This window comes from Apteryx rowi, unplaced genomic scaffold (genome assembly GCF_003343035.1).
Source record: "Apteryx rowi isolate R43461 unplaced genomic scaffold, aptRow1 scaffold_257, whole genome shotgun sequence".
NCBI classification, from domain to species: Eukaryota; Metazoa; Chordata; class Aves; order Apterygiformes; family Apterygidae; genus Apteryx; species Apteryx rowi.
This window is the reverse complement of record NW_020448941.1, coordinates 1208579-1219918: the sequence shown is the minus strand read 5'-3', so window position 1 is coordinate 1219918 and position 11340 is coordinate 1208579.

The following is an 11340-nucleotide window of genomic DNA, read 5'->3' as shown; positions in this document are numbered from 1 at the left end:
GCACACGCGGCTCTGGCTGCTGACAGAGCTTAGCGCTGCCTTGGCCAGGTTTTCTCCCAGCAGAGTTAGTACCGTCAGCAATGTTGGCAGCACCTCAGCTATGCTTGGGTTATATGCTTAGGCAATATGCTATGTATATAGGAATGTGCTATATATATACTTGGTATATGCTTAGGCAATATGTTACTAGCATTGGGAAAGGCTTAAGGGAAAAAAAAAAAAAAGCATGGCCTCTTAAAATAGAGATTCACACAGCAAAGAGCCCTTTAAAAGAAAGCCCTATAGCCCTGGAACACAATTTCAGAGAATTCAGAGAATTTCACCCTATTGTTAGAGGGTAAAAATACAGTAATTAGGATTGGAGACCAATTGTGCTCTATTGCTAGAGAAGATAATTTAGATAATGTACAGCTAGCTCTATTTTTATTCCATCATGTCTTTTTTGAGCATGCTGAAAAACTCAGAGAAGAACGAGTGGCAAACAGAATTCAGAGGTCTGCAAGTAAAGTTGCTTTTGAGCAAAGCATAATCCGTCAGGACACTGTTTACAGTCTCTTTTTTTGGTAAAAGTCCCCAAAGTTTAGTTCTTCCAAATTAAAATAAATATTGATATAATACATAACGTAGGCAACTGGCTTCTGGATTTTACTGTGCTATCATCTATCACTGTAAGTAGTTTTTAATGTAAAAATAGAATATACATTCTGCTGCTGCTGCTTGTATTTTGTGCAAGGTTGTTTGTTTGTCTGTTTTTAACCATAATGTGTTAGATGGGGAACATGATTTGACCATCAAAGGGCGATGTTGTGTATACATCTTTTACAACTGCCAGCCCGAGAGACTCCTTGTGTGAAACTGCGTTAGGTCAGACTGTATTGTGCTTGGTGCACGGAATCAGCGGGTCTGGAACCAAGGCAGGCCATTGCTGGGCACCAGGACTTGCTGAGGGGTGATGCCAGAGCTCCTGGAAGTGGCATGGTCGTCCAGCAGCCCTGACTCATTCGTTTCTGCACCTTGGTCAGGCAGCCACAATTCAGCACCTGCCTGGCTGAGAAGTTCAATGACAAGCTTCAGTTTTGTTTAGCTTATTACCCCGGCTCATGCTTTAGCAGCCTCTGCAGACATATCACGGCACACCTAGATGTGCTCTCCTTGGAATGAAATACAGAATAGGGCCACTCTAAACATATCCAAACATTATTTTTGGCCTCAGTGAAAGTGCTCAGTGAACAAAAAAGACACAACACAATGCAGAAAAACAATGAAACTAAGGGAACATATTAAAAGAGCTGAAATAGCAATATACTTCTCACATGAGCTGAACATTGCATTTGCATATCTGAGATATTTTTGTTTTATAATACAATAACCCTTGACCACAGCCCAGAATTAAAGCCCATCAAAGGCTGTGCTCCCCACAGGTATATTTCTGCACATAATGTCTGCTACCTATAGCTTTCTGTGGTGTGAACAGAGAAGACCTGGGCATAGGGAGACCCGGTTTCAGCCAGCACTAGCATTTGGGAGGTAAGCAAAAACAAGCTGCATCTGGCCCAGCATCAGTGGGACTGTCAGTGACACCTTCAGAGAAATGGAGGGCAGCTTCAGAGGGCTGGACAACCAGCAGGACATCTACAGAAAACTTTCAAAAGGTCCAGACAGACACTCTGGAGGCAGGTTTATGTGGCTGAGGATACCCAGGAACTGACAAGGATCCTGGAGGAGTCATCTGTGCCACCCTGCACATGTGGGACACAGCTTTCTTCTGTGATCAGGACCAGAACTGCAAGGGCACCCTCACAAACTTTCCCAAACCTTGAGGATTGCCTTGGTTCACTGGATTAGAGAAATAGCATTGTTTTTAATTCACTGGATTTATTTTTAAAGAGAAGTGGAAAATGCTTCTTGCTTTCCTGGCCAGGACAGAAACAGACCATTTTCTCTTCTAATCACCATTTGACAAAAATGGAAGAGCAAATGACCTACTTTTTTTTCACTGTGGTATTCTTCGCTTCTTTTTGTACTGTTCTCTCTGGTAAAGAGTACATATCCCTGTGCCCTCCACTTACCAGTCTTTCCTGGGGATCGTGTGTTATTGTGGGAGCAGCACTAATACCAGGGAAACTTGAAAGCAGCCAGAGAAGCCTGTAGGCTCTGTCGGGTATGAGGGATGAGTTGTTGCCCTTCACACCTCCTTGTTGGAAATCCCATTTGCTGTTGTTGCTAGTGAAAAGAAAATTCTGCCCTTTGGAAGTGTTTGGATCAGTCAAGGGAGAAAGGACTGTGTGTGAGGGCTGGTTTTAGCAATAGTCAGAGAAGGAATGAGTCCGCTCTCTCTGAGAGCCCTCACCGCAGCTTCATTATCCTTGGGACTTGGCTTTCCTGCTTGCACCGTTTCCCATGCCAGGCAAGGGTCTGAGCTGGGCTCCCAACGGTGCTCCCATCCCGGTCCCTTGCCAGGGCAAGGAATCAGGCCAGCCAGCCAGGTGCCAGGTCAGCGCCGGGTGGTGGGGCTTGCGAGAGCACAAGGTCTCAGCAGAGACACCTAGGTCCCTCTGAAACTCTGGATGCTGCAAGGATGGAAGTGGGCAGCTGTTCCCCATAGTGAAAAATCTGCCCCTGTTGGGCCCAGTCCTGCTTCCACTAACACTGACGGGAGCTTTGCCTTTGGTCTAGGTGAGAACAGGCTCCAGCCTGCTATTTTCAGAGCTCCTTGCTTTAAGTTCAGGCTAGTTAACATGAGTAGTCCGACCCATCATAATAGTCCTTCTCTGTTCACCGACCACGTGAGGAGCAGCTTTCCATTTGCACAGGCCTGTGATTTGCAGTTCTTCAACCCAACTTAGTACAAATGCTCTCTAGCCATTATTTTCCCCCCACAAGCCAGTCGTTAAGGGCATTTACTATCTGTTATTCCTGCCGTATGGCTCGTCGCTACCTCCCATGGTATTGTCTCTGAGGACTGACCTGATCTAAGCGCTCTGTACCGGAATCCCCTCTCTGCTTCCAGAGTGTCCACAAACATATTGAATTGTTCACTGAATCCATTGTGCTCCCCAGGAAAAAAAAAAAAAGGGAGATTTCCAAAACAGCTGCAGAGCTACTTCTGATATAAAGGCTTTCACAGGCACAGGGTCATGCCAGCACGTTTTATTTCCCATGGACATTCTGGGGAACAAAAAAACTGACGTATCTGGGCACCACTGAATAATCAAATAAAAGGATGGCAACCAGCAGCAAAGCTAATAAAGAGACTGATTCACAGGACTAAGGTGAGAGCTTTTCTGTAGCATTCACCCTGCTGACATAGATAGGACTACGGAGTAGTGCTAAAAACTAAACATCCTTCCCAGCCAGCACAAACCGTTTAATAGTACATTACGTACACTTCCTGAAATAGCTGCCCTCTGATTCCCCAGCCACACTCGGGGAGGAGGTGGGAGGGAGCATGCACGGATGGTAAATGCCATTGCAGGCTCCCCTACGCAGGCACCCCCAACAATGCCAATTTTTGATCCAGCAGCACAGGGCGGATTAGCAGTAGAAGATTAATTCCTTCCTGTCATCTCCCTGGGGAGGTTAAATGATCTCAGGAGCAATTTCTCTTGCTTAGAACACCGTAATCCAGAAACAGACTGCTAACTTCTACAGTTTATATGGTGCTTTAATGGTATCAAAGAAGTTCCAGGTTTGGAGAAGGGTCATCAGCCAGAGATAAATTTATTTAATTAAATGGTGATTTCTTGCAGCCCTTCTCTCATGTGACACCTGTAGCTCACAGGAACAGTTTGAGCCACTTTTAAAATGTCTGAAGGAGAAAAAGCTTAATTAATTAAAAAGAGAGTCCTACTGCATATAAGTCATGGAACATGTTCCATGGACTTGGCATTAGCTATGCATGCTACCAATTTGTGTTCTTGCCCTGCTTAGTCAACACAGATACCTGAAAATGAAACTCTGGTTTAAACTTTATGGTTTGGTCATACAGTCTCTGTGCATTCACGGTTCCCATTGATACGCTCCTCTGTAGCCTGCCACACCAAACTGCTCTAACCCTGATCTCCATCCCTTGCTAGAAGATGGTCCAATGAAAACAGATCAGTTGAGACCTGCAAGCAGCTCTGTGACATCTCTGCTCCTGTTGTCCTTTACTGGATGCCTCTCAATGCAGGAGGCTGTCCTGCCAGCAGGAAAAGAGACATGAGTACACACCAACTGCAGAATCAGGGGTGACTGCTACAAATCCATTGCGGTACTGTCCTGTTCGCTCTCCGAAGACAAGGCACCTTCTTCTCCAAGCCACTCCTGCTCTGCTAGAAGCATGCTGCCACATCATTTCTACAGCACAGTAAGTACGTGTGGGGCTTCCCTGTCCCGGAACACTTACAGACAAAAATAAAACGCGGAACAAGTGAATAGTAAGGAAGAGCTGAAGAAAGACGAGACGAGAGGAAGGCTTTTGGTAATCATGGGTTTGAAAGAGAGCCTCAAATAGAGATGGTTCTTAGCAGCAGGAAACAGAAGACAGTTTGAAGTGGAGAGTGCCACGTGAGTGTAATACAAATGTGAGTGTGGGAGAAGGCAACTGGGGTGGCTGGAGCAGCAAGGAGGGAGGGAGGGGGAGTCAAAGGGAAGGAAAGCAGAGCTGTAGRTGGACTTACCATTATGCCTGGTGCTAGAGGAAAGAAAGAGGAGGGTGAACCAAGGTCTTTGGGCACTTTTATTGTTAGAAGTACCAGAGTGTAGCTCTGTGGTACATCAGCCGGTCTGAAACACTGTCTGCGTGCACGCTTTAGCTCTGGGAGATGTGCAAGGTAGCACTGACAGAGAGCTGAGGTGCATCGCATTCACTGCATGTACCACTGGCTGAGAGCATTGGCAACCAGGTAAATTACTATGGAGCAGCTGATGCACCGTAACTCATTACCCCACTGCAGCCTGCTCCTTTGTCAGAGTTCTTGTTCCAGTGCCCAACTTCAATTTAAACCTGGCTCGTAGGAGTTTAATGTGCACCTGTAAATTGCTGGCTATTTAGGGCTTGTCTGTACACAGAATTCGTATCACTTTAATTTAAATCGGATGAAAAACTAGTGAAGATCTCTCTGTAGATAGGCTGTTTAAAGCAGATCCCTAGGACCTATTTTGTCCTGGACATTTCCAAGTGCAGTGTAAAATTGTGTAAGCCACACTTCAACTGATATGGGCCTATCTGTGGAAATGGACCACTGTAACTTAACTGGCTAATCATCCCACCTTTGGAGAAACCATGACTGTGAACGTCAAAACAATAAGGATGGAGGAGGGGGCAGGAAGCAAGGGTATTTTGGAGTGAAAAACAGAATGAGAGATGAAACGGGGATTACAGAGGTGAAAAGAAGACCATTAAAACCATGTCTGATCCTATCCCTGCACGGACTGCGAGGAATTAATAGCAATAGTTTCACGTATCTTGTGTGTGGGTATGGAATCAAGTCCACATGGCAAAGGATGAATTTTAGGAAGATAACCAGCAGCAAAGATGATGGCTCAGAGGGCTTCTCTGCTAACCACATCTTCAGTTCCAGTCACCATATGTACTAATCCAGCAGAGCAGTCAAATATATGCTTAGTTGTAAGCATGTGAGCAGTTTCATTGATTGCAAAGGGACTACTCAGTTGTTTTAAAGGTAAGCATAAGCTTAAGTGCTTTGCTTCATCGGGTTTTATAAGAGCTGGGGACACAGCTTCTAAATCAGCACCTTAAATGGCACCCTGACACTGACACAAAGTCACTGAGAATGAGAATGGAGGGAAATGAGATACATGCAAGGTGAATGCTTTTTAAATAAATTGAATAGGATGAAGGTGAACTTCCTATTTATTAGCAATTCATTCAAATGGTTTACATGTGGATTGCTCCAGTAAAGTTGCAAGATTGCTGCCATTCTGGTAACCTCACAAATCAATAGGGGCACCCAGAGACTAGAAGGGTTAATCAAAAATGTACCTTTGGCTCTTATGAATCCCCTCACACAAAAGTTAGTGTTTAAAGGAAAATAACACTGTCTTGGTATTACAAATATTAAATCCAGGCATACCTATTCTTGACTGAAGTTTTATCTGGAAGGTATCTGCTGAGTAACGATTACAATTTCTGTTCACAGAAACGTTAGCCTGCAAGGTAAAATGCTTAGGCTTCTAATACAGCACATGGCAGGCTACAAAAATCACTGTATATTGGTGCGAGTGTGGGATAGTTAATGCTTATTTATTCCGTGTGAGCACTAAACCTGCACAAATGAAAATTATGCCCATTGTAAGAGTTCCAGGACTTTCCTCCAGAGAACACTTTCCAAAATTTGCTGACTTTCAGTACTTATGGAATTTCAAGAGCCAAGTGATCCATAGGAAAGTTAAAGCCCAGCTAGTAAATGAAACGAGCAATTAACCAAACTGATGAGAGGGAACGTGAAAACTCCATATCCATAGTTTCTGGATCCTTAGCCTCTACTTGGAGCATATATAATGAAAAATGTATCTTATAAGAGACAAGTAAAAATGACCTAGTTTATTACTGAAAGATACCTTAAAAGAATTTAAAGTACACGTCTGATCCTGCAGGCTGCGTTAGTGATTTCAGCAGGACAAATCATGCGACCTGAGTTTGCAGGGGTTTATTTATTACAAGGTGAGGTTGTACATGGCGGCAGAGGTTTGCTTTTCCTGCTCCTTCTGGGGGCCGTGCTGAGGTGAAGCCCCTTTATGCCCCTCTTTTGCTTTTTCTGCCCTCGTCTCCTCCAGCCCGTGTCTCCCTGTGTTTCAGAAGCGTCTTGTCCCTGCCCGATTCTTTTGCTACTGCACTGGTGACAATTTCTATTAAAATGCCGAGCTATAGCTCCACTCCATTTTCTACTCCCCCGTCTCCCTGTCAAAACCTCATACAGCAAGAGAGGGAGAAGATGCTAATTTTGTCCCTGCTCTGTTTTAGAGACAGGAATCCTGTGTGCGGTAGGAGGATAATGCTGGGGGTGCAGTTACGGGATTTTCTGCGGCTCCCCGCAGTACTCGGGGCGCAGAGAGGGGCAGTGAAGCCATTTCGCCAGCGCCTGGAGAGATGGACTGGCTGAGCGGGAATCACATGCTCTCACGCTGCCGAGCCCCCCGTGGCGCCCAAACAAGGGCCACAGTGGCAAATAACGGGCCACCACCAGAACAGCGTTGTCTTCTCGTTATTCCCAACTGCCCGAAGAGCCTTTTGGAGCCGAGGTGCAATCGCATATGAGCCAGAGCAGTCCTGTGCTAACCCCGCCGCAGCAGGATCAGCCAGTTTTTGCAAGTTGGCTACGAGAGAGAAGGTAGAGAGCAATGCTCCCCTCCTCATGCCACTGGACAGCTGGTTTCTGCTGGAGGTCTCCTGGGCCAGTAACAGCTGCTTTGCCTGCAGGGTGATGTTGTAGAGGCTGCTACAGCTTCAGGGAAGCATGATTTTAATTCCCTGTGCTGCTCTCCCCAAAGCTTTACATACGCCGTTCAGACCTCGCTGGACCCGGGGTAGCAGTGTAGTGACCATCTCCATTTGTGTTTCTGCCACTTTGCACCTTCTCTGCCATCACAAGGACATAGGCCACCAGTCATGGCCTTTCTAGCTTCTTCTTATGGCATACTACATTTGTGGCTGCTGGTAATTTACTACAGTTTGCTATGGGTTGCTGGGAAGCGTTTGTGACCCCGGTGCACAGGCCGGATATTTTGAAGATCCTTCCTATGTCTATATTCTTGGCTTTTCCAATATTGCAAACAAAAAGTAAGGAGAAGTGTAGATCTCTGGGCAGGAGCTTCTTGGGTCATAAAGACCAGTTCTCTGCAATTACAGGTATCTCATATCTTTAATGTAAATTGATTTCTCCTTGCAGAAACCAAACAATCTCCCTATGCCTCAGTGTCCATACCAGTAAAATGGGTACAGTGTCAAGCACGAGTTTGAAAGCAGGATGTCTGTGCCATGGGACTGCATCATTTGCCAAGCATTTTGTGATCCTTGATTGCAGTGTAGCAGGGAAGATCAGGTTAGCTTTAAAAAATTACCTACCCTTCCAAACGAGCTCCCTGAAAAGTTTCTGTGTTACCGTGATCACTTTTGCCTCTCAGCATGTTCCATAGCTGAACTGTGTGGTGTCAGCTTCATTCATTCCTCGCCCTCCCACCCTGCCCTCCCTTCTCCCACAGCGGGTATGAAGTGTGTATGCAGCAGAGCGTTTTGGTATGGTTCATCAGTTTCTGTTGTTTGGTTGCTTTCTTCTCTTTTTCCCAAAAGGAAGAAGCAAGTGGAAATGCCTTAAGTGATACAAAATTTGCACGACAAAGAGAGCGTACACTCATCCCACGCATGCTGTTTAACAGGAGGCTGAAAAGTTTTTGGCGGTTCTTCCTGTCCATGCAAGAAGAGCTCCTTGCCTGGTTGGTGAGTTCAGAGTTTAACCCATGTGGATATACTGGTATGACAGGGTTCAGATGTCCTCTGTGTCATGTCAGCACTTCCTACCCCAGCCTCAATCATGTACTTTCCAGCCCTTTCATTAAGAAGTCATATTTCTGTGTGATGTCTCGTGTTTGGAGGTGGCTAAAAAAGCCTGTCAGGCACCAGCTTTTTTCTTAATACAATAATCGAACACAGAAGTGCTAAACCATTAGTTCTACAGAAAATTGGTTTTGTTTTGTTTTAAAACCCCAAGAGTTTAAAATCCAGAGAGGACTTAATACAATTATTCCTAGGGGATGGTGTTCGTAAGTGTTGTGACCATCTGGGCGTACAGCTGGCTAAACATATCCTCCACAGCCTCCTCCTTCAGGAGGGATCCTTGGAAGGGGCAGAAAACAGCTAAAATACTACAGAAGCCAATCTCTTTGCAGCAAAAGCACCCTCCCTGTTTGGGAAGTGTTGATCGTTTGGCCTTCCCCAGTCACTTAGGCTGTTTTATTGTGTATTTATTACTCAAATGAAGGCTGGAGCCATAGTTCCTTGGCCCATTTACAAAGCAATTTAAATGAGACAGCTCCGCTGTGTTGTAGCACTTGGAAACGGTGCTCATCCGCCTCAGCAGCATATGCCAGCAGCAGCGCCCAGGAAGCTACCCCAGCCTGTGGAGTGGCTGATTTATGGTTCACGTGCAGTTCAAGTGCAGGTCCTGTGCTGGGATTACGCGTGGGACCCGCACTGGGGTGAGCTAGCAGAAGGGCAACGTGGTGCTGGAGGGCAGCGAGTGAGCGGGGCACTGCCATCTCCTGCCTGTGACTGGTGGCTTGAGCTGCTCCGGCCCCTGGGGGACTTTTGACCTTTGGGAGCCACTGGCGTGTGCTTCCTGGGGCGAGCAGGGCTGACCGGCCCTGCTCAGCCCTGGCGGGGAGGGAGCGCCCTTGCAGAAGAGGAGTGCGGCTCATTAGCAGGGCGACGTGAAGCAACTTGCACTCGCCTTGCCAATGCAGCTCGTGTGCTGGAGATAAACGGGCGACGCCAGCTTTTCAGGCTGCCACCTTTAAAGCAAGTGTTTCACTGTCCCATGGTGGGCAGGAGCCCCAAAGGGACAGGTGCTCACCCACCTCCCCAGCCGTGCCCAGCCCCAGCATCAGACAGCCGGCCCGTCCCACCCAGGGATGCCAAATTAGCTTATCGGCACACCTCAGCTGCACTGGGCCTTTGGCCTGCCGCTCCGGCTGCATGAGAAATGGCACCAATCCAGCAAATTCCACAGCCTGTCATGCCTCACCGTGAGTTCGAAATGGCCCTGGGGGAAGCATAATTTGAGCCATAAACAAGTTAGTAAGGAACAAAAGGATACGTGGACAGATCATCAGCTGCTCTAAGTCATCAGCCGAGACTAATTTACACCACAGAAAATCTGACATATACGTTCCAGCCACGAAAGCCCAGTAATTAAAAAAAATCCAATCTGTTCCGGCTTACAGAAACACCTTTCTTATCAGGGCAATCCTTCCAAACCTGGCAATCACTGCCTAAGCCCAAATTCACCATCAATTCAAACTCAGCTCTCACCTGCCTTCTTGCGTTGATATCCTTCCTTCAAGGTCTCCTAGACTTCCTCTTCTGAACACCAAACCCCAGCTTGATTTCAGCATCTGCAGCCTAGCAAGTATCCCAACCTCCCAGGCACACCAGGCACTCTGATCTCTGTGACAGCACCATTCAGACACCTTTCTGGCAGCCAGGGCTGCAGAGGTAACCTTGTGTGCTATCCTATATGCCTACACTGAGAGGAACTAGGCTTTATGGATGAGATAGAAGAAAGTAAGACCTGCTGTGCCAGGTCAGATCAAAGATCCATCTAACCCAACATTGTGTCTGCAGCAGTAGCTGACAACAGCTGCGTAGGGAGGAGTACGCGAGCAGGACAAGCACGCAGTGATTCCTCTCTGAAACACTCTCTTAGCCTCCAGCAAACTGTGGCTCAGCAGCTCCTGCCCCACAGGTATTGTCTTTGCATATTTGGCTTTTGGGTAGAGAACAGAGTGATGTCATTGTAAACACAGGATTAGGGTCAGGAACTACTACAGAATAAAAAGGTCAGGTTATCCTAAATGCAGAAGCCCAGCAGTAGCCAACATCACCTCCATGGTAGGAGGCCGCTGTGAGTGATTCCAGCCTGGTGGTGCCTCCAGAGTGCAGTGGGCCCCGGTGACAGAAAGAAGGAAATCTGCTCTCTCAGGCAGGAAAGGAGGAGAGCTTCGTGCTGCTTCTGCATGCACCAGCACAGGGAGAGGCAGACATGAGTTGAGCCAGGAGGAAGTGTATAACTATCATGCCACAAGCATGGAGCTCAAAGCACTGTGAAGGGAACACCCAGGGCATTGGGTCATTTAGCCCAAGATTGGCTCCAGAAGCGCTCCACGCCTTGGCTCCACGTGCAGAAGATGGATTTTGTGTCCTTTTGTATTGAAGACTGGTTACTCATGCCATTCACTGAAGTCCTCTAAGATTTATCCAATAACTTACATGATGTCTATATGTCTATATATACATAAATATATGTAATGGCCACATCTTGTGACTGCATCTATGGGGCAGCAGAGATCAAGATAGGCTGGCTAGCTTAGAATAACTTCGTATCATGGCCATAGTTTTTGAGGTGAACTTCCAAGGAAAACAGAGTGTGTGTGCACATGTGAATGTGTGCTGAGAGTGGGGGGGAAGGAACACAGACATTATGTGAGAAAATAGGGTATACCAAGCCCCAAAACCTTGGTAGAGATCTCCTCTCCTCTCCCCTCCCCTCCCCTCCTCTCCCCTCCCCTCCTCTCCTCTCCTCTCCCCTCCTCTCCTCTCCCCTCCCCTCCCCTCCTCTCCTC